This window comes from Ovis aries, chromosome 19, assembly GCF_016772045.2.
Source record: "Ovis aries strain OAR_USU_Benz2616 breed Rambouillet chromosome 19, ARS-UI_Ramb_v3.0, whole genome shotgun sequence".
Taxonomy (NCBI): Eukaryota; Metazoa; Chordata; class Mammalia; order Artiodactyla; family Bovidae; genus Ovis; species Ovis aries.
In genome coordinates this window covers 54568836-54592541 of record NC_056072.1, presented here as the reverse complement: position 1 = coordinate 54592541, position 23706 = coordinate 54568836, and the positions used below count along the sequence as shown (strand labels likewise).

General features: G+C 49.4%; 1 protein-coding gene and 1 non-coding gene across 8 annotated transcripts in view; one reads left to right on the top strand and one right to left on the bottom strand.

Moving 5' to 3' along the window:
- Window positions 1-23706, top strand: part of ATP2B2 (ATPase plasma membrane Ca2+ transporting 2) — a 375986-nt gene that overhangs the window by 113355 nt on the left and 238925 nt on the right. The gene's annotated exons all lie outside the window — the stretch shown is intronic.
- Window positions 3690-3814, bottom strand: LOC114109490 (small nucleolar RNA SNORA40). The gene has a single exon (XR_003586172.1). It is a non-coding gene; the product is annotated as a small nucleolar RNA SNORA40 (small nucleolar RNA).

Sequence of the window (23706 nt, the reverse complement as noted above, 5' to 3'; positions counted from 1 at the left end):
TGTCCCGGCCACCCAGTGGCAGACCCTGTTCTGGGCACCTTTGTAGCCTCATCCCCCTGAGTGAGCTGTGAGCCCTCCTTGTTCCCCCTTTACAGAGCAAGAAACCATAGCCTGCAAGGAGCCTGACTCTCCACAGTGGCCACTGACTGTGAATCCCCCAGCAACTGCACATCCTGTCCTTTAGCCTTATCCTCAGAACACTGCCGTGACGGAGGAATCCCCCGCCCCCCGCCACATCTCTCACATGCTTTCTCTCTCTCTTTCCCCCACTGAGTAGAACTACATCATAAAGTGAGCAAATCTGAAGTGCGCAGTGGATAAACTTTTCCCTCTGTTTATGCCTGTGTGACTGCAGCCCAGATCCAGCACGTTTCTGGGTCCCTGGGCGGCTCCCGCCTGCCCTTTCGCTGCTGAACCCGGAGGTACCCACTGTTCTGACTTTTATCACTAGGGATCACTTCCACTTACTCTTGAAGCTTCGATCAGTAGAATCCCCTGGGGTGTTCGTCTTGATTGGCTTCTTTCACCAGCATGTCTGTGAGATTCTTCGTGTTGTCATGCATGGGGGTGGGGGGGATAGGGGGTGGGGCTTCTTTTTCAGGGCTGTCTAGTAGTCCTCTGTAGGAGTCCATTATAGGAGGTTTGTCTGTCCTCCTGTGGGTGGGCATATAGCGTATTTCTTATTTAAGTTTATTATGAATTAGATCTCTATGAATATTCAAGTCTGCATATGGACGTGTATTTTCATTTCCCTCATTCAGAGTGGGATTTGGGAGTCGCAGGGTAGGTATAGGTTTAACTTTCCTAGAAACTGTCAACACTTGTCTCCAGAAAGGCTGTCCTATTTCATGCTCCCACCAGCAACATCGGAGAGTTTTCCTGTGGCTCCATGTTCTCATCAGCACTTGGTAAAATCTACCACTTTCCTTTTACCTGTTCCGGTAGGTGTGCCACCATACCCATTTCCTAGAAGCAGAAACTGAGGCTCACACATGCTGAGCCCTTTGCCCCAGACCGCACGGCTACTGACATTGGAACAGAGACTGGGGTTCTGTGAGATTCTGGAATTGTGTCACAGCCCAGGGTTCAAGGCGTAGAGCATGGGATAGAGTGAGAATAGAGGAGGTATTTGAATAAGTGTTTTCTGAATGCGAAGTGGATGATTGAAAACCAGAGCGCTCATCAGTGATAGCAATGGGTCCAACTGGTGCTCTTGCCCAGTGGCACAGTGCCCTGGGTCCGCACCAGCCACCCCAGGGAGAACCCGGGCTCCCTGGTAACTCCGCTCGTCCCTACCACGCCACTGGGAGCGCGTCCCCACGAGCTTGCCAGGACAGGCTGTTCTTTTGCAAGCTGGCAGGACACAGTCTGCATTCTGCAGCCCCGGCTCTCTCAGAATCCGCATCCCGGGACTCTACTGTCCCCAAAGGCACTGATTGCTCCTCTCAGGCAAACATCCCATTCCAAGGTCAGGGGATTAATGAGCATGCCTGGGCCACTGGAGACTCCGGGTCGGCTCTGGCCTGGCCATGGGTTTCTAGCACCCTGTGTTCCCCTGGGTGTGCCTTGGAAACTAAGGCTGGGGCCTGAGACACCAGAAGTCTGAGATCCTAGGCCAGCTTTGCTCCTGTCTTGCTGGGTGACGTCGGGTAAGGCGCCCCTCCTCTCTGAGCCTCATCACCGTGCATAAAGTGGAGAGACTGACTAAGAAGTCGGAGAGGCTGGGCTGGTGTCTGGGTCTCGAAGGCCTATGTCAGGGTTTCCTGTGGCAACTTGGTGGCTTTGACACATTTGTTTATCACTCAACTCAGTGCTTCTCAAGCTCTAATGTGCGTATGATACTCCTGGGGATCTTGTTAAATGCAGATTCTGATTCCGTGGGTTTGTTCTGAGCACCTGGATTTTCTCTCAAGCTCCCAACTGATGGTGCCTGCTGGTCTGAGGACCACACTTTGAGTAGCAAGAGCCCAGGAACTTCTCTCCCATCCATGTGTTTCTTTAAATCATGCTTTTTAAAAAACTTAGATTTCTCCTAAGCAGTAACATATATGAACCACTGGTTTGAGGTACCAGGCATATCTTTTGCCAAACACACAATAAAATGAACATGTTGCGTGCTTAGTTGCCTCAATCGTGTCCAACACTTTGTGACTCCATGAACCAGAGCCTGCCAGGCTCCTCTGTCCATGGGATTCTCCAAGCAAGGATCCTGGAGTGGGCTGCCGCAAGCCTCCTCCAAGGGATCTTCCCGACCCAGGAATCGAGTACCCGTCTCCTGCACTGCAGGTGGGTTCTTTATGGCTGAGCCACCAGGGAAGCGCTAAAATGAACATGTTAACTGTTGGTATAAATATGGCAACCCTCCCCTACCCTGCTGAGACCTGTTTATTTTTTTTAATGAATATCATAAGTTTTGTCAGGTTCCTTATGCTTATGACCTAATTTAACCTTTAAAACATTATGAAAAGTAGATATTGTTTTAAAATATCTTTTCTCTTTGTTATCCAAGTAGTATAGGTATAATGAAACTAAAGACCAGTTTGAAATTAGAGATAAGGAAAAAAAGAAAATACAAATCACCCCCAAATTTCACTCATATCTCAAATGGGAAATTGAGGCACACCCCCACACTGACTCGTCTAAGGCCACACAGTGGGCACGCCCCAGGGCTGGGGTTTCCACTGGGCCTGTCTGGTGGTTTTCTGTGATCCCACACTGAGGTAATAAATCAACATTATAGAAATTTTTTAAATAGAAGAAAAAATTTGACCACGATTGTATTTTGCGTGCCCCTCTGGCCTTTTCCTTATTCTATTATTATACGGATAGAATTGTGAAGTATGACCAGTTGTTTTTCTCTGATTCGTTTCTCAGTGTTCTCATCTGTGAAGTGGGGATGATAATGGAGCGGCCTCTGCAGAGTTGGGGTGGGGGAGGAATGGTGTCCTGCAGGCGGAGCATGGGGCCCAGTATCTAGTAAGTTGGGTGCAAATGCCCTTCTGCTGTGGACGTTACAACCGTGATTCTAAACCACCACACCCTAGAACATCGAGTCCATCTACTCTGACGTCTGTGCTGCTGGACGACAGGGGGGCTTGTAATATTTTGTTTTAAATAACTCAGTGATGAGCTAGATTATGGCCACCTGTTACATTCTGTGGCTGCTTCCAATATCCAGTGGAAGAGATGCTGTATACCAAGGTTGAGGAAGAGAAACGTGAACATTTATTGATCACCAGTGGTGCACCTAGTTTTAGGCTGGGTACATTTACCCCTGTCTCCTTTAATTTTCATGAGTCTGTGAAATTTATTATACCCGTTTTACAGATGAGTAAAACTGAGACTCAGGCAGAAAAAATAACACAAAGAAAATGACCTGCTCTCTGTTAGCTAAGAATCTTGATTAAGTATAGTGCCTCTTTTCTTAATATGGCACTTTTCATTTTTTAATTTTTTGGTTAAAATTTATTTATTTACTTGGCTGTGTTGGGTCTTAGTTGCAGCATACTGGATCTTTGTTGCATCATGCAGGATCTTTCGTTGTGGCACCTGAGCTTAGTTGCCCTGCAGCATGTGGGATCTTAGTTCCCCAACCAGGGATCAAACCCATGTGCCCTGCATTACAAGGTGGATTCTTAACCACCAGACCACCAAGGAAGTTCCAATATGGCACCCTTTAAAAACAAAAATGTATTCCTTCTCATCTGTGTCAAAACTCATACTGAACAATGAGTTCTGGATTGCAAAAAAGGATTTATTTTGGCACCCATCTATAAGTCTTTGTCCACAAGTTAAATAAAAACAAACGAGTGCTATTAATACCAGTATAGCACTTTTAAAACAAAGCAAACACACAAACTCCTTGCAAGCCTTGGCATGCTAAGTTGCTTCAGTCACGTCCAACTCTTTGCAACCTTAGGGACTGCAGCTTGCCACGCTCCTCTGTCCATGGGATTCTCCAGGCAAGAATACAGGAGTGGGTTGCCTTGCCTTCCTCCAGGGGATCTTCCCAACCCAGGAACTGAACCCACATCGCTTATGTGTCCTGCACTGGCAGGTGGGTTCTTTACCACTTGTGCTTTCTGGGAAACCCAAGGAAACAAACTCCATGTGCCTTCTATCATCTCTTTGGGAGTAAATCTAGGGATGGTTCACCTCTTAGCCTTCTCCCTTCCTAGGACAGGCTGGAGAGGACCTGGGGGCAGGGAGGGGGCTCAGTTATGAAAGCCTCCAGAGACAGTGGTAACCACTGTTGGAGGGCGAAGTGGGCGGTAGGGACGTGAAGAGGCCAGGGTGGCTGTGGGTCTCGCATTTGGGAACCCAGGCTCTCTTCTCACCTCTGCACCCCTCTCTCTGACTTTGAAAGTGAAAGAAAGTGACAGTGTTAGTTGCCCAGTCATGTCTGACTCTTTGCAGCCCCGTGAACTGTAGCCCACCAGGCTCCTCCGTCCATGGGATTATCCAGGCAAGAATACTGGAGTGGGTAGCCGTTCCCTTCTCCAGGGTATCTTCTTGACCCAGGGATCGAACCCAGGTTCTCCTGCATTGCAAGCAGATTCTTAACCATCTGAGCCACCCTGTACGACCTTGGACGAGCCCATTGGCCTCTCTGGGCCTCAGTTTCCCCACCTTCTCAGTTATCCTGCAAGGGATCTTTAGCTCTGACAATTGATGAAGTCTTTAACAATAAGTTGAAGCAAAGTATGTTCAGTTGTTTTTCTTTCTGTGTTCTCAGTTAATAAGAACATGGAGAGCATAGGATGAGGCCTCCATCAGGAGCTTTCATCTGTCTTCCGTGTATCTGTGGGGTATAGGGTGTGTTCTGCACTAAACAGAATCCCATTCAAAGGAAAGAGAGGGGTCTGGCTCCTGCTTGGTGCTTCTGAGGGTCTCCCGGAAGCCCTGATCCCTGTGATGATGTATGGTCTCTCTCCTCCCTCATCCCTAGAGATGAAAACAGCAGACGATCCCTAGACTCCGTCCCCAGTGGGCTGTGTGCACCATCTGCCCGCACACGAGACCTTTTCCTCTCAGGGAACAGTGCAAGCTGGTCTCATGCTCAGCTCAAAGTCAAAATGTTAACAGCAGTGGCTGGAAGAGCTGGCGTTTCCCGGCATGCTCTGCGCCAGGCGTGGTGCTGGGTTCCCCACACAGCCCCTCCTCTTGCCCTCTGGGGGAGAGGCAGCTGTCATGCCCCTTTTGCAGGGCAGCAACTAGGTCCAGCAGAGAAGGCAATGGCACCCCACTCCAGTACTCCTGCCTGGAAAATCCATGGACGGAGGAGCCTGGTAGGCTGCAGTCCATGGGGTCGCTAAGAGTTGGACATGACTGAGCGACTTCACTTTCACTTTTCTCTTTCATGCATTGGAGAAGGAAATGGCAAACCACTCCAGTATTCTTGCCTGGAGAATCCCAGGGATGGGGGAGCCTGGTGGGCTGCCGTCTATGGCGTCACGTAAAGTCAGACACTACTGAAGCGACTTAGCAGCAGCAGCAGCGGCGACTAGGTCCAGAGGGGCCAGCACTTGCCAGGCCCCAGACCTTGAATCCGGCAGTCCGGTTCCAGAGCCAGTGCCCTTGGCCACCTGGCTGGATGCATGAGACTCAGAAGGGGCCACAGGGCTGTCCAGGGTGGTGGGAAGGCTGCCCAGAGCTGGAGCATGTGAGCTGTGCCCTTAAGTGGGTGTCTACCACGGCCTGGAGGGGAGGAAGAGCCGACGCCATGGTGGCTGGAACTCAGCAGTCTCAGGGAGCAGGGGTGACTGGAGGCGCCAGTGGGAAGTGTGTTGAAGGCGCAGCTCGGGCTTGGAGTGGTGTTAGAGGCCATATTAGAAAGACGTGTTAAGTCAGGAGAAGAAAAGGTCTATTTGGGGTAAACTCCTGGCCTGGTTTGCTCTGAGAATGCCCACAGCCAGGCAGAAGACTGGATGATTCTGCTCTCAGGAAACTCAGCACCCTCCAGAGAAACAGCCACAGATGCTGCCATGCCAGGGCCTCCCAGCGCACAGCCCACCTTCAGTGAAGCCCACTCTCCAGTTCACCCCACCCCACAGAGCGCCCTGTCAACTCTTTGTGCTTCTCCCCTAAATGGAAATAGACCTCCAGGCTCAGCAGGCATCTGAAGGAAGCAGGGACCAAAACGGAGAGCAAAGAAACCAGGAGGCAATAGAGATGATGCAGGAAGCAGAAGAAAACTGCCAGGATCCGTTGTGATTAAAATCTCGGAGAGGCAAATACTGCGTCTATGAAACGCAGAGGCCAGAGAAGGACCATTTGGAGGACAAAAAGGACCCTTAGAAACCTGCTTCCAAAGTTGCAGAAAAGAATATTTCAGTGGGGTTTGAAATGGGAAGAAACAGGCAGGGTCTGGCTGCTGTATGGATGTTGGGGGAAGGGCTGGTAAGAACAGAAGAGGCTTCTGAGCTTGACCAGGTAGGGCTGGGCAGAGCCCATGTTTGCTGAACAGTTCACCGAGGAAAAGCTGACTGTGGGAGGACAATCGCAAATTTATTTTGTTCATTTGTTTGGCCACCCCACTCAGCTTGCTGGATCTCAGTCCCCCAACCGGGATTGAACCCCGGGCCATGGCAGTGAAAGCCTGGAATTGTAACCACTAGGCAATCAGGGAACTCCCACAGATTCATTTTAGACAAGTTGGGCTGGAGGGAGATCCAACAGCAAGCAGCCGAGGGTGGAAACCCAGTGCGAGGAAGCCGTTGCTGTCAGAGTTTGGAGCATGGCCCCTCATGGTGCGTCTCTACCTCAGCCAGCTCTTTTCTTTTTCAAAAAAAATTTTTTGACATGTACACACTGCTGTTTATTTATATTTTTGGCTGTGCTGAGTCTTCGTTGCTGCACGTGGGCTTCCTCTAGTTGCAGAGACCAGGGGCGACTCTCTAGTTGCAGTGACCAGGGGCGACTCTCTAGCTGCAGAGACCAGGGGCTTCCTCTAGCTGCAGAGACCAGGGGCGACTCTCTAGCTGCAGTGACCAGGGGCGACTCTCTAGCTGCAGAGACCAGGGGCGACTCTCTAGTTGCAGAGACCAGGGGCTTCCTCTAGTTGCAGAGACCAGGGGCGACTCTCTAGCTGCAGAGACCAGGGGCTTCCTCTAGTTGCAGTGCACGGGTTTCTCTAGTTGCAGAGACCAGGGGCGACTCTCTAGCTGCAGAGACCAGGGCTTCTCTAGTTGTAGAGCCATGCAGCGCAGAGGCTCCATTAGTTGTGGCTCGTGGGCTCTAGAGTGGGGGCTCAGTGGTCGTAGAGCGTGGGCTTAGCTGTGCTGCAATGTGTGGGATCTTCTCGGACCAGAGAGCGAACCCGTGTTCCCTCCATTGGCAGGCGGATTCCTATCCACTGTACCACCAGGGAAGTCCAGCCAGCTCTTTTCAAAAGCAAATCCCCAACCCTGCCTCTGAGATGCTGGTTAACAATAGAGATTCCCAGGTTTGCCAGGTCAAACCCCGGAGGGTGGGAATGTATATTTCAACAGGCTCCCCTGGGAGTCTGATGTAGCCCAACGCTTGAGAACCGCTGGTCTCTGGAGCGGGCGGTAGACTGGGACACAGGGAAGAAACGGAGAAGTCAGGATGAAGAGAGTGAACAGGAAGTAGAGGCAGCTTTAAACCCAGGAGGACACTCATGTGGCACATTCTGCCATCCCAGTGCAGTGAAATTACTACTCATTTCAAAATAGCAACAGCCCTGGAGTATTCAGTAGCAGAATCACTGATTCAGGAAGCAATTAACATAGACATTCAATCAATTATTCATCACATTACTAATATGTAGCAGTAATCAAACTGGCCTTTTAATATGTATATTTTTTCTTTTAATTAACCCTGTCCAAAACTGGAGTAAAGCTCCCAAGCAGAAATATATTTGGCTTAATTAAAAAAAGAAGGTGGAGAGGGAAAAAATATTATCTCCTTACCACGTGTTAAGGGAACCCAAAGGCAGGACTTGCTCTGTGCGCGGTCTTGTGTTTGTGGTTTGAGCTGCACCAGGAAGCCCCAGATCCTGTCTGCAGGTGCCTGAGAGTGCACAGTTAGTGGTTAGATGGAGCTTTATTGTGTCCCCCCGTCTGTGGCAGAACAGAAAGAGCACTGGACTCGGAGTCAAGACCTCCAGATTCCAATCTTAGATCCGCCACCGAGTTCCTGAGTGACCTCAGAGTTGCCTCTCTGTGTCTCGCCTTCTCCCCATGAGGGGACTGAGTGAGACACTGCCCAACAGTCTTCCAGCTCTGACTGTGTTCTCCTTATCACATGACCACTGCAAATGCCCCTTCAGCCTGTTAGTATGAATGACTTTATGCCTCTTCCTTTAAGAAGTGAAGAGAGGCCAGTCACTCCAGAGTCACTTCCCCGAGGGCTTCATTGATCATCATTACACTGTGGTTAGAGTGTGCAGTTCCACCACACACCTCCTCTTGCCTTCTAATAACTGCTAACATTTATCAGGCACTTCCTATGTGGAAGGGACTAAATGCTGTTGTTTTTTTAAAAAAAATAACATGGTAAAATTTGTTGCTGTCCAGCCGCTGAGTTGTGTCCGAGTCTTTGCAACCCCGTGGACTGCAGCATGGCAGACTTCCCTGTCCTTCATCATCTCCTGGAGTTTGCTCAAACTTATGTCCATTGAGCTGGTGATGCCATCCATCCGTTTCGTCCTCTGCCACTCCCTTCCCCTGCCCTCAGTGTTTCCCAGCATCAGGGTCCTTTCCAATGAGTCGGCTCTTTGCATCAGGTGGCCAGGGTATTAGAGCTTCAGCTTCGACATCAGTCCTTCCAATGAATATTCAGGGTTGCTTTCCTTTAGGATTGACTGGACTGATCTCCTTGCAGTCAGTCCAGGGGACTCTCAAGAGTCTTCTCCAACACCACAATTCAAAAGCATCAATTCCTCGGTGCTCAGCCTTCTTTACGGTGCTCAGCCTTCTTTACGGTCCAACTCTCACATCCATACATCGGTGGTAAGATATATATGATGTCAGGTTTACCATATTAACCGTATGTGCAGTTCAGTGGCATTAAATATACATTCATCCATAGGTATCCACGGGGGACTGGCTACAAGACCTACCTTGGATACCAAAATCCGTATCCTTTGCCCACCGTATCTGTGTTCCACATCTACAGATTCGACCAAGATTCGATCGTGGGCATAGTGCTGTATTTATTGAAAGAGATAAGGGTATAAGTGGACCCTTGCAGCTCCAGCATGCTCACCCAGTGTTGTGCAGGCATCACCGTCATCCATCTCTGGAAATGTTCATTTTCCCAGACTGAAATTCTTGTCTAAGAGCTTTAAGTGGATTATTTTTATTGAATCCTCACTACAACTCCGAGAGAATGGGTCTGTTATTATCCCAATGTATCAGTGAAACACCAGAGTAATGCTATGTAACAAACAACCCCAATACCTCAGGCAGATGCAACAATAAGCACTTCTTTAGCTCACAAGTCTCTACGTGGTCCAGGAGTTGGCTTATCCAAGCTGGCTCCGTTTGTGTCTGAGCCTCTGCGTGCAGCCAGCAAACTCATTGAAGGGAATGTTCTTCTCAGGATGATAGCAGAGGCCCAAGGGGGCAGATAGAAGCCTGCAAAAGCTTTTAAGGTCTAGATTCCAACTGGCACCCTTCAGTCCACTGGCCAAAGCAAGTCACATGGCCGGATGTAAAGCCCCAGGGCGAGCAGTTTGACTGCACTCCTTAAATGAGAGTAATTTGCAAAGTCAGTTAACAAAAGCCCTGGATCCAGGGCAAGCTCCAGATGTATGGAAAGACTAACATGGAAACTTACAGTACCACAGGTAAAATAGATAGCCAACGGGAATTTGCTGTGTGACTTGGGAAACTCAAACAGGGGCTCGGTATCAGCCTAGAGGGGTGAGATGGGGAGGGAGATGGGAGGGAGGTTCAAAAGGTAGGGGATATATGAATACCTATGGCTGATCCATGTTGAGGTTTGACAGAACACAACAAAAATCTGTAAAGCAATTATTCTTCAATAAAAAACAAATAAATTTTAAAAATTATACCCAAGTTAAAAAAAAAAAAAAAAGAATACAGGCCAGTGATACCACCTTTCACAGCTCCATTGCAGAGGCTACTAACTCCTACCTCATGGGTCATTTAAGGAGTCAGCCAGGAGGCCCTGGAGGCATCATGCAGGGAACCCCACTGGGTGCAGAGGAGGAGACCGACACTTCTTTTAGGCAAGAGTCATCCAGGGTACCTTTAAATAAGGGTGCCCCCTCCACAGTGGTTTCAGCTTTCTTCAACAGTTTACAACTCCATCCAAAGCTCTTAACTTGGCGTTCAGTACTGGGAGCTGGACTTGAAGGGCCCGGCCAAGTTTCTCTGGCTCTCCTACCCCTGAGTTCAAGCTTTGGCTAGACTATTTGCCGCACACCCATGTCTGTGCCTCCGTTCATGTGGAAGACTTCATGGAATCCACCCAGGTCCAGGGCAGGGTCCTCTCCTCCAGGCTGTCTGTCACTGGGGGCTCCAGGTGGAGAGCTGGCTTCCCTTGGCCTTGAGCGGCATGGTCTCTCACAGCCCATGGGACACCTGCCCCAGCTCTGGTACCCCTGCTGAAGATTCTGTCCCTGGCACCACTGGGCAGTCCTCTTGCCTCAGGCAAGGGCCTTCCCCAGCTTCTGCCCTTCTCAGGGAGCTGGGGAACCCCATGGGATTGGCACTGACTGTGGGTACCAAGTCAGTCTTGGCAATAGCCTCCTCACCTTCACCTGGGTAACCACAGTACAGAACTTCCAGACACCTCCGCTTCTCAACACCCCCCCCCCGCCCCCCCGCCACCCGAGTTTCAGACCAATCTCTTAGAGCAAGTGAAACATGGAGAAATTCCTCTCTTTTCATTTGGGGCCTGAGATAGACAAAAAGGATGAAGTAGGCCAGCTCGCTGACCCAGAATGTTATATTTAAACTCAGCCTTGCGTATGTGCTTCAGTAAGGACAGGGAGAATTTATCTTCATTAAGCACCCAGGAGCAGCGTGGGCTCCAGTGGGCCAAGTGGGCCTCTCTGGGCATAGTTGAGGGAGGGTCTTTCAGGCCTGGGTCAAGGTGGCAGATGTGTTGCATCCTGAGAAGTTGTGGGAAAAGCCAGCTGTCCTTGGAGGGGCAGCAAGCCCTTAGCTCCCAGCCAGTGGCACATTAGGCTGGGCTCCAGTGGGGCTGACTTGGGCCAGTTGGTGGCTCAACACCCCGGGGGTTTCCATGCAACTCCCTTCACCAAGAAGCAGCCTCTGTGTTCACATAATCTTGGCCAGAGAAAATAAGGAATCTACCTTCTTCCCCTTGCCTGCAACATGGGAGGAAATCAGTTGGGATAGTTGACAACTATTTTGTTGGTTCAGATGCAACAACTAGGATCCATTATAGCTCCAGCCCAGTCTTCTGGGAAGACACTGGTTTCTTTCTTTCTTTTTTTTTTTTTTAGTTTTTTATTTTTTAAATTTTAAAATCTTTAATTCTTACATGCGTTCCCAAACATGAACCCCCCTCCCACCTCCCTCCCCAGACACTGGTTTCTTAAAATCCCAAACAATGGCCCAAGCTGACCTCATGGCCAGGCAGAGCGGGTGGTCCCTTAGTGATGGGGCTTGAGGGCTGCCAGGAAGCTCCCCCTGCAGCTCACCCCACCCATCCACCAAACTGCTGCCGCCTGCAGTTCCAGCATTAGTACTTTAGTCATCAAATCATAAAGTGTTATATATGTTAGCCTTGGAACCTGTCCAATTCAACCTGGCTCAGAGTACTTTTAGAGGATACCTGAAGAGAGCCTGTATTTTAGAATGACTTCATGGCTGAGCAGGGTTCAAGTCCAGGCGGTGAGACTCTCTGTCCAGTGTGAAATTCTACATGCCCATGTATCTCGGACTTTCCTAGGCATCACAGTCTACCAGGGATTTTGCTGAAAATGGATATTCTAGGTCACTTGGTCTGGGGTATGGCTTGAAATTCTCCATTTCTGAAAGCTCCCTCAGTTCAGTCCTCATGACAATCCTGGGAGAGATGTTATCCCCATTTGATAGATGGGAAAATTGAGGGTCAGAGAGGTGGGTAATATGGCATGAAGAATAATAACCCACCCCCTTGCCTTGGATGTCAGCACTCTAATCCTGGGAACTGGTGAATGAGTTACCTTCTGTGGCCAGAGGAGACTTTTCTGCTGTGATTAAGGATAAGGACTTTTAGGTGGGAGATTAACCTGGATTATCCAAGTGAGCCCAGTCTAATCATGGGAGTTCTTAAAAGCAGAGAACTGCTTTCTTATCTGGTCAGAGATCTGTGGTAATGAAAAGGAGGTCAGAGAGATGTGATGTCTGCTGGCTTTGAAGATGGAGGAAGTGGGCATTGGCCAAGAAATGTAGACTGCCTCTAGAAGCTGGAAAAAGGCAAGAAAATAGATGCTCCCCTAGAGCCTCTAGAGAAGAAAGCAGCCTGGCTAACGCATTAGTTTCAGCCCAGTGAGCCCTGTGTTGGAGTTCTGACCTATAGAATTGTGAGATAATGCCTCTGTGTTGTTTGAAGCCTCTACATTTGTGGCGATTTCTTATGACAGCAACAGTTAGAAAAAAATGCAGACTTTGGTGCCCAGAGTGGGTTGTTGCTTTAAAAAATACCTAAAAATGTGGAGTGGTTTTGGAAGTGGGCGGTGGGCAGAGGCTGGAAGAGTTTTGAGACATTTGATAGAGAGAGGGAAAAAAAATGTAGTTTGCCTACACTCTACTGTTAATAGAACTATGATTATTAACAACTTAATTAGTGTTGACCCAGAGGAAACAAGGATCATATTATTGGAAACTGGAAGAAAGGGGATCCTTGTCAGGGGGACAGAAATCTTAGAAGGACTATATCCTGCAGTTTTGCGGGAAACAGAACTTATAAATGATGAGCTTAGATATTTAGCTGACATTTCCAAACCAGTGTAGAAGGTATGGTTGGCAGGGATCTTCTTGTTGCTTATGGAAAACTGTGAGCAGAAACAGATGAACTTGAGAGAAGAACTGTTAAACAGAAAGAAAGAGGGACTTGATAATTGCGGAGTTCTCTGCCAGTCTTACTGGGAAAAGACGCTAAAATTGAGAGGTTCCCTGTCAGGAAATCATGCTCCAGAGAACAGGCTTTGTGTGCAGCTGTACAACTTTCTGCTAATACCTTAGAAAGACCAAAAGTTCAAAGTATTCAGTCACACAAAAGGCTCTTTGAAGAGATTAAGGGTGTGAGTCACAGATCCCTTCAATCAAACCCAAGAGTATCTCAGAAGCTTAAGGGTGTGTGTTTCCTAAGCCATCTCAGCAAATGCCAAAAATAAGGGAGGGATTTTCTAGGAAAGACATGTTGAAGAGCCTCTTGTCTAATGGAGTGAATTCCCATGACATACACAGGAGACCCATGGGGTTACTGAGAACGTTATACCAGCAGAAACACTGCCAGATTGGACTGAAAGAGAATATGAAATGAACGCAGGCTGTCAGATGCCCAGAAGTCTACTGACAAGACCCAGACTGATAAAAGTGCTTATCTGCAAATACCTGCTACCTTGCATGAGAAGGGAAGGATGACTCAGAGGATGGAGTGGCAAGCCCACATAGAATATCCCTGAGCCAGAGAGGATTATTTCTAGACCTTGAGGCCTGACAGATTTGCCTGGCTGGATTTCAGAATTGCTTAGAACGAATGCCCTTTCTTTTTTCCTTCCACTGTCTCCTGTTTTTAAACAGGAATGTCTATTACTCTGTGTCTATCTCATCATCTTATATAGGGAACAAGTAACTTGTTGCTTTAGAGGAATTATGCTCCAGGATGGATCATAACAAGAGCCCTGTCCCAATTTACATGATTTAGCTGATGACATCTGAGACTTTTGAGCTGATGAGATTCAGATGAGATTTTGAACTTCAAATTGCTGCTGTAATGAAATGATAACTGGGGGGACCTTTAGATAGAGTGAATGTATTTTGCATGAGGTATAGACATGAATCTTAGTGGGCCACAAGGCAACCTGTCATAGACAGAATAATGGCCCACAAGTTCATCCCCAGAACCTATTAGTATGTTACCTTACATGGTAAAAGGATGCGATTAAGGTTAAGGAAATAGATTGTCCCCTAGAGCCTCTAGGGTGAATATGGTCCTTGTTGCTGATCAGTCCTTAAGTCGTATCTGACTCTTTGTGACGCCATGGACTAAAGCATACCAGGCTCCTCTGTCCTCCACTATCTCCTTGAGTTTGTGCAAACTCATGTCCATTGAATAGGTGATGCCATCCAACCATCTTATCCTCTGTTGCCCTCTTCTCCTTTTGCCGTCAGTCTTTCCTAATACCAGGGTCTTTGCCAGTGAATCAGCTCTTCACATCAGGGGCCAAAGTATCAGCTTCAGTGACAATCCTTCCAATGGATATTCAGAGTTGATTTCCATTAGGATTGACTGGTTTGATCTCCTGGACCTCTTTCTAGGGGGCCTCTTATTTTAATTGCAAATACCCCTGGGCAAGTAACCCACAAAGTGCTGGATCTGCCTCGATTTTAGACTGCAAACAACAGAGATTGAACTTGGGTGATTTGGGCAGAAAAGGAATTAATTTAAAGCACCTTGGGCCTTGAAGGAACTCATAGCAAATACTGAGAACCAGGTTCAAGGCTGCTTGGCCTGGATCATGTCGAACCAGCCTGGGGAGACGGCACTCCCAAGGTCATTGCCTCTGCACTCCCTCGCTCCAGGCTCCAGACACCGGGCTGGGGTGTTTGGCCAGTGGAGCCTGGGTCACATGCCTGACCGTGTGCAGCAGAGGTGGGGTGCCATCCACAGGCATTTTCAGCCTCTTGAGTATGATAGTGGGCTCTGAGTCACAAGATGGGCAGCTCCCAAAATAAAGGGAAGAGTTTAGGTAGCAGGCAAAGTAAATGGCAGGTGTCCCAGGAGCAATGTGTTGGGTTAGGCTGTATCTTAGACATAATTCCTGCGTCTCAACGAGCCATAGGATGCACCCTCCCTCCTGGCTGCTAGTCCCCCTTCCCAACTTTAGTTTCTCTCTTTCCACGCTTCGAAATTCTCCTAAAGTCTCTTGGCCAGCCAAGGGTCCCAGATTGTAAAATAGAGTCCATAGGTAAAGGCAGCCCCGGGGATTGTAAAGAGGAGCGTGTGCTGTGACCCCCAGAGGCCTGGAGTTGCTGACCCCCCTAGGACCCTTCGTTTCTTGGGTCTTTCCTCCTCCACTGTCACCCCCAAGGGCTGACCTGAGTCCCTTCCCACTCAGACACTCCACAAGGCTCTGAAAGGCTCAGCTTAACATTTTTCCTTGAACTCTCTCAATTTCATCGTTTATTTTTTCCTCTTTTCTTTTTTTTAGTATAGTTAATTTGGGGGCTTCCTTGGTGGCTCAGCAGTAAAGAATCCTATGCAGGTTTGATCCCCGGGTTGGGAAGATCCCCTGGATGAGGGCATGACAACCTCCTCCTATATTCTTGCCTGGAAAATCCCACAGACCGAGGAGCCATAGGGTCACAAAGAGTGGGACATGACTGAAGCAGCCGAGCATGCACGCATAGTTCATTTGCAATGTATTCATTTCTACTCGACAGCAAAGTATTTCTGTTACGTATGAAACTTTTCCATTATGGCTTACTACAGGATACTGAATACAGTTCCTTAGGTATGCAGTAGGACCTTGTGGTTTATCCATCCGCTATATACGAGTTTGCATCTACTAATCCCAAACTCCCATTCCGTCCCTCCCCCCACCCTCTCCACCCTGGCAACCACGGGTCGGTTCTCTATGTCCGTATGTCTGTTTCTGGTAAATATCATCCTTAGTTTTGTCATAAGGAATCATACGGAATAATAATCTCTATCCTTTCTTTCTCTTCCTCTTTCCAGGAGGTCAGTGTTTACGTTCTAGTTAAGTTTTGTTTCTGGTTCATGCAAATAATCCATAACTCCTGAAATAAGAAAAACTGATCGTCAGGGTTGTGTTTAAGAGCATCTGAACCACTCTTTGGAAGAGGAAAGGAATCAACTCCTATTTCTACCACTTCCCTGTTGGAACCCAGGGTGATTCACTTCATCTCTCTAAGCTCATGTCCCCAGGCTGCATTCTTCCCAGGGGGATGTGAGTGATGAGTGGAGCCAACTAAACTACATCACCTGTACGGCAGGCCGGCGCCTTGCACACATGAGGTGCTCAGTAAGAGCAGCTGCTGTCCCCACTGTTTGTCACCTTTGCCACTATTCCTCCCAGGTGGAGAGTGGGCTTTGGAGCCACGGGAGGATGTGATGCCTCGCTCTGTAACATCCCGGAATGTGAGCTCAGAAGCTCACATCGCCTCTCCGAGCCCTTGTTTCCCCATCTGGAGAAAGAGAGTTAACCGGAGGCGCAGTCGGAACAGGAAGGCACCGTGAATAGCAGCACGTGGCTATAGTTGGCCTGATTGTTGTTTCCTGTTGATGGCAAGTCTCTCTCCTTTCTTTCTCTTTCCCTGACACTGGTCAGTTGGTAGGTTCTTAGCTTGTCTGTCTGCTGTTCAAACAAAAACAAGACAGGGAAAATAGGAAACCCAGGCGACACGCCTGCATTCTAAATAGTGGGAAGCATGCAAATGGAGGGGCTTCCCTGGTGGCTCAAACGGTAGAGACTCCACCTGCAATACAGGCGACCCGGATGTCATCCCTGGGTCAGGAGGACCCCCAGGAGAGGAAAATGGCAACCCTCTCCAGGATTCTTGGCCTGGAGAATTCCGTTGTCAGAGTAGCCTGGCAGGCTGCAGTCCATGGGGTTGGGAAGAGTTAGTCACAACCGAGTGACTCACATGGGTGCGAATGGAAAGAGATGGTTTGAGAGTTGGGGTATTCTGAGCATCACTGGAGCCGCTCTTAGGGGATGTTGCCTGACCTTATCCAAGAATTCACATGGGGTGTTCAAACTGAGCAGGAGGCAATGGCTCCAAGCCTCTTTCTCAAAAGGACATTTCTGAAGCAGAGAGTCAAAAATAGCTGCTAGTAAAATGACTGTTCAACTGTCAGAGCCGAAATGTGGGAAGCAAACTTTCCCTGAGCGCCGGCTATGTGAACCCGTGTCTGTTTAGATCTTGGAGTATTTAGGTTTTCTCTGGGAGGTTTTCCAGGAGATTTCTCTCTCTCTGAATGTCAGATATGTGGCTTCTCACAGCACAGGCCACCCTAGCCCTGATCCCGCCAGGACCTCAAAGTCCAGGCCTGCTTTGAGCAGCTCCGCCTGGCCCCCTGTGTCTTTGGAATATGTGGGCAGCAGAAAGGTGGGAGCTGACTTAGCTCTGGTATCCTGATCCAGGAATACCCCAGCCACCCTCCCGAATCTCCCCCTTGAGGGATGAGCAGAAGTGAAGGGCTGCCCCTCATTCAGCAGCAGCTCTACCCCTGATGCTGGAAGGGTCTGCAGTGGAGTCAGGGGCATGACTTGGGCCTTGGGCCTCCCCTGGAAAGGACTAGGCCCACCCTCTTGGTTTTCCTTACTTCCTCGAGGGACAGAGCCTGGCTTCAGCAATAAATGGTCTCTTCCCCAAGCATTCCACTCAGCTAAGGGACAGGCCTCATTTTGGGAGTTGGTCAAACAGGAGATACTGTCTCAGCCCTTCTCAGAAAGGCTTCTCAGGAAGTCCATGCCGCCTCCATCATACCATTCCCTCCGTCTCCATGACCCTCTGGGTACCAAGGACCACTCATCAGTGATGCTCTGCCTGCATCGGGAGCCATTCACAATTCCCTGAGCACCTTCCAGGTGCTGTGAAGAAAGCACAGTCCTGGCCTGCGGGGAGTGCCCACTGTCCTTGTTTCCATCACCATATCCTATTCCCCAAGCCCAGCACATATCCCTCACGCTTATGGCCATCATAAATAGAAGTGACAGCGGTGTAGAGCTAACATTTCTTGAGAACCTGCGCTGGCTGAAGCACCTCTGCAAAGCCCTTTGCATGAATTTTCTCATGAAAATCTCACAGCTATCTTGCGAGGCAGATCTTGTTATCATCTCCATTTTATAGAAGAGAAAACGGAGACTCAGAGAAGTCATGCGTCTTGCCCAAGGCCAGGGGTGCCCTCAGATGGCCTCAGGTCTTCCCAGGTGGCTCAGTGGTAAAGAATCCCCCTGCCAATGCAGGAGATGCAAGATATTCAGGTTAGATCCCCGCGTGGGGAAGATCCCCTGGAGAAGAAAATGGCAACCCACTCCGGTATTCTTGTCTAGGAAATCCCATGGACAGAGGAGCCTGCCAGGCTGCAGTCCACGGGTTCTCAAAGAGTTGGACACAGCTGAGCACACAAAGACTGACTGCCTAAAACCCGGCTGGCGAGCCCTCGCTCAACCTCTGTGTCTCTCCTGTCAGTGTGAACAGAGTCAGGATCAGCAAATACAGGTTTTATTTGGCCTCTTCCTAGCACAAGAGACATTATTATTCTGGGTTAGTGATTCCAGAAACTAAGGCTTGGAGAGGCCGGTAGAATTCCCTCAGGTCACCCCGGTGAGGCTTTGAGGCTTTGGTTTTAGCTCTTCCAGTGGCAAAACTCCTCTTGCTGTGATGTATGGCCCGTTCATTCCAAACAGGCATTTAGTCCTTCTGGGCTTTGATCAGCTGCGGCTAAGATGGAGCCTCACGGGTGGCAGTGTATGCCTTGGGTCCCTGGCCTTCGCTGACTCTGGCTGGTAGGAGGCACTGGCTCCAGAAGACCCGACTCTGAAAGGACGGGCCAGGTCTGGCTGCCAATGGCGAGCATTCGGGGTTATCACAGTGGCCGGGCCCTGCTGGCATTGATGAGCAAAGACAGCTATGACAGACCTGGACAGCATATTAAAAAGCAGAGACATCAATTTGCCGACAGAGGTCCGTGTAGTCAAAGTTCCAGTTTTTCCAGTAGTCATATACTAATACGAGTTGGACCATAAAGCAGGCTGAGCACTGAAGAATTGATTTTTTTGTTTTTTTTAATATAAATTTATTTATTTTAATTGGAGGTTAATTACTTTACGATACTGTATGGATAAGAAAGCTGTGGTACATATACACAATGGAGCATTACTCAGCCATTAAAAAGAATATATTTGAATTGATGTTTTTGAACTGTGATACTGGAGAAGATTCTTTGGAGTCCCTTGGACTGCAAGATGATCAAACCAGTCAGTCCTAAAGGAAATCAACTTGAAATATTCATTGAAGGACTGAAGCTAACTGCCAATACTTTGGCCACCTGATGCAAAGAGCCATCTCATTGGAAAAGACTCTAATCCTGGGAAAGACTGCAGGCAAAAGGAGATGGGGGTGGCAGAGGATGAGATGGTTATATAGCATTGCCAACTCAAGGGACATGAATTTGAGCAAACTCCCTCCAGAAGATGGTGAAGGACAAGGAAGCCTGGAGTGCTGCGGTCCATGGAGTCACAAAGAGTCGGACATGACTTAGCAACTGATCAACACCAATCGGGATGTAACAGACCCCGCTATGCACGTGGGCGTGTCCTGTGTCTGACAGTGGTTTCTCACTGAACGTTGATGTTGGTGAAGATCCTGTTCATTTGTATATAAGCACAGAACTGAACTCTGTGTTACATATTAACACTTGATACGTAACGGCATTTGCAGCAAACTAACCAAATAAATCGGGGCAAATATGCACTTCATTTTATTTAGAATTCCAGTAAGAGCCGTGTCCCTAGTTTAAAACCCAGGACCAGCAATGTCACCTGTAGGTTCTAAGACATTTTGGTGCTGATAGAATAGCCCCATAGTAGCTGCTAGTAGCTATCACATTCCCAGTGATTCAGCGTGTGTATGCACATGTATATACATATACATATGAATTCATTTATTTAGCCCTCACTTCAAAATGCCCAACATGAAGAAAAGAGCTGGCAACTCTCAGCTGAATGGTGTCTTCTCTTCTGAACCTTCACGCCCAGCAGGATCCATTGTCCGATGGCATCATCGTATCTCCTGGAGCCGTCACAGCGAGGCATTGTGGTGTGGACATGCACACATGATTTTCCTTTCTTTTCTCCCCTGTATTTATAGTTGGGGCATTATAGGCCCTTTAAATTACGTATATTGCTAGGTCGTATCAGCTGTGAATTTGCTTTCTAGATAGTAAAAGGGGTGTTGGATCAGATGGGCCCCAAAACCACTGGCATGGTGGACAGAAACCACTGGTTATGGGTGGTGCCCTGCCCCTACTTAGCTGGGACCTGGGATACAAGCATGAGCATTAGCTCTTACCCCCAGCCTCTGATGTCATCTGTTTAACTTGGCTCAGCCACTGGACTAGCAGGTGAGCAGTAGGTGTTGACAGATAACGGTTGATGAGCTTTTGGATGAACCAACAGGTGGGTGGATGGATGGGCAGGTGGGTGCACAGATGAAGAAGAAAGTGGATGGATGGGCATAGTAGGTGGACAGAGAGATGAGTGGGCAGGTGGGTGGATGGATGGATGGATGGATGGATAAGTAGGTGGGTACAGAGATGGAGAAGCAAGTAGATGGATGGATGTGGTAGGTGGATGGACAGAGGAGTGGGCAGGTGGGTGGATGGATAAGAGGGATAGGTGGACAGATGGGTAGACAGATGGGGTGTGGTGGTGAGCCCACAGACAGTCAGGCAGCGAACAGATGGCCTAATGGGTAAACAGTTGGCCAATGGGTGGACGGATGCAGCGACTGGACAGACACAGATGGAAGGGTGGGTGGACAGATGGGAAGACGGATGGGTAGACAGACAGGTGAGTGGGTGGTTGGAGGGGAGGACGAGTGGATGAAATGAGGGAAGGGGGAAGAAGAGGCACAGAGATGTTCACTCACTTTCCCAAAGTCACACAGCTCGTCTGCAGGACTGGAACCCAGGCAGTCTGACCTCAGATCCCATTCTCTTAATCACTGCCTTACATTTGACGAAGTCACTTGCCCTAGTCACCAGTTAGGAATAGATTAGGCCAAGATTTGAAGCTGAGTCTGCCTGACTTATTATTACCCTGATGGACTGAAGGCTGGAAAAGGGCACCGGGAATCAATAGTGAATGTCGCGGGAAGCTGGACCTTGTCCTCAGGCAACCAGGGAGCGGGCAAAAGGTTTTGTGTAAGTCTGGACATTACACCATCCTTCTGAGTTTAGCAAGACAATACACCCAGAAATGTAATGGCTGGGTTTTAGGGGAACCCACCTATGGGGAGACTTTTGATTTGGGGGGAGGCTGTTGTAGTAACCGTCAGAGGAACTGAGTCAGAGATAGAGCTGAGATGGCACAGAAGCAAGAATGGATTCAGAAGTCTTCCAGAATTCCAGTTGTCAGGACCTGGTGGCTAAGCCCAAGTGAGAGAGGAGGAGCAGTAGGAATCACAGGGTCACAGTGTGACCTTGAACGCAGTCACTTCCCTTTCCCAAACCACCTACTGCCTCAAAAGTATGTATTAGTGAAATAAAGGCAGTGCTGCTGTTAACAAAGAGCCCCCCCCCCCACCCCGCCAAGTACTGCTGCTTAAGCAAGCTGTTAATAGAAGCATTTTTCTAGGGCAACAGGTGGGTGCTATTAGCTTGACATGAGGCTCTGCTCCATGAGGTCACTCACCAACCCAGGGCTACGTGAGCATATTGAGAATGGCCTCTGATGAGAGGGTCAGGGAAGAGTGTTCCACAGTGGTGACCTAGATGATCAGAAGGATATGTTGGGAATAAAACAGGGCAGGAAGGGTGCAGGCGAAGGGAGCAGGATATGCAAAGGCCCTGAGGTGGGACCCAGTGTCATGCCGTGGGAACACTGAAGGCCAGGGTAGGAGATGCTGGTGTGAGGAGGGCGGGTAGGGGGCCAGCAGGTCGTGTGTGGAGTCTGGACATCATCGTAACTGCAGGAGCGCCATTAAAGGACCAAAGCTCCCTGTCGTGGGATCCAGCTTCCAAAAGATTCTTCTGTTGGAGAGTGGATTGATTTTAAGGGGTGATAGTGGAGGCCGGAGGCCAGGCCAAAGGTATGACATTCATTCAGGCCAGCAGTGATGGTGGATGACCGTGGCATGATGAGGAGGGTGAGCACGTAGGGGAGAGGGGTGAGAGGTACGGTCTGCAGACAGGCTGGAGCAGGGGGCTGGCTGTGAGCCTGTGGTGGGCGGCAGGCAGCCGGCCGACCAGCTTTGGGAGCTGTCTTCTGAGACTGGAGGAGGAAGAGAGAAGCATGGGGCTCACCTGGGCCCATGGGGCATCTGAGGGGCTTCTCAGCTATAAGGCCATGGGAGGTTCCTTTTTATTCTGAATGCATCAGGGAGAGAGCCTCATTGAGACAGCACAGGTTGTCAGCCTCTGCCTTGGCACCTGCTGAGCCATGTCCCTCCTCCGAGGGCCGGTCCTGGCTGTCCACAGCCATGTCAGAAGCTTGGTGTGTCCCCACCAAGGGCCCCACAGAGCCCCACCCTGGCCTGTCTGCAACCCCTCGTTAGAGAGGGTGTCCACCACGTCATGCTTTTCCCCTGGTTTGTTCAGAAGCCCAGCTGCTGCCTTTGCTTTGCTCTCATCTCATTATCCCTGGAGTTTCACCTACTTTTTGTGAAAATTTAATTGCCTGCTGAATGTGAAAGGGCCTGGACCAGCTGTTCAGGTTTGGGGAGTGAGAGTCAAATGCACCCAGTGATCAAAGCCTTGCAGGAGGACAGCGTCGTCGTTATCAGCAGTACCTTTATGCGGGTGCAACTTCACTCCTCCCCAGACAGAAACCAAATCGCCCAGCACAGAAACTTGAAAGGAAGAATGTTAAGCAATTCCCAGCATTTGAACTGCCTGCTGCATCTTTAAATCGTTTTGCTTTGGAAATGGAATACCCAGGACTCCTGAGCTCCCCGCGAGGGAACACTCGCGGGGACGTCACTTGCGGGTCTTGTGCCTCCTCGGAGGTTCTTCCCAATCAAGCCAGAATGAACCTTGAGAAGTCGATGAGGTCTGCAGATGAGCTCCAAGCTTCCAACCCGCCCCACCCGCGTCCCCTCTGTGTCCCCCCTCCCCCGCCCTGCCATGTCTCAGAGGGCGGGCAGGACTGGAAGCCGGAGGACCCAGATGCAAACCCAGCACCCCACTCCATGTCCTCACACTAGATCTACTCATCTATAAAATGGGCTGATAACATCCCTGACAACCTCACCGGTTTCTGAGAGGCCTCCACAAGATGTAAAGTGTGAAAGTGCTTCATGAACAGAAACGTCACAGCCCCAGAGGTTACCAGCATTTGCGGGGGTGCATTCTCAGCTGTTGTGTCTGACTCTTTGCGACCCCGGGGACCTTAGCCCTCCAGGCTCCTTTGTCGATGGGATTATGCTAGCAAGAATACTAGAGTGGGTTGCCATTTCCTCCTCCTCCCGACCCGGGGATAGAATCCACATCTACATTGGCAGGCGGATTCTTCAACCACTGCGCCGCCAGGGAAACCCATACCCGTAGTCTTGCTTGTTACCCCTCCCAGGAGTACACGCGTTTCAAAACCATAAGGAATTCAGAGAAGCAGGTGGAGTTTCTCGGGGAAGGAAGGGGTTTCTAAAATGTTGGAAAACAAAGTAGGGTTTGAAGGACAGGCATAACAGGTGTGAAGTTACCTTGAGAGCCTCGTGGCATAAAAATAGCAGAGTAGGTGGCAGGAGCAGCTGGCCTCACTCCTGGGGGCTGCAGGGCCACCTTCTGTCACTC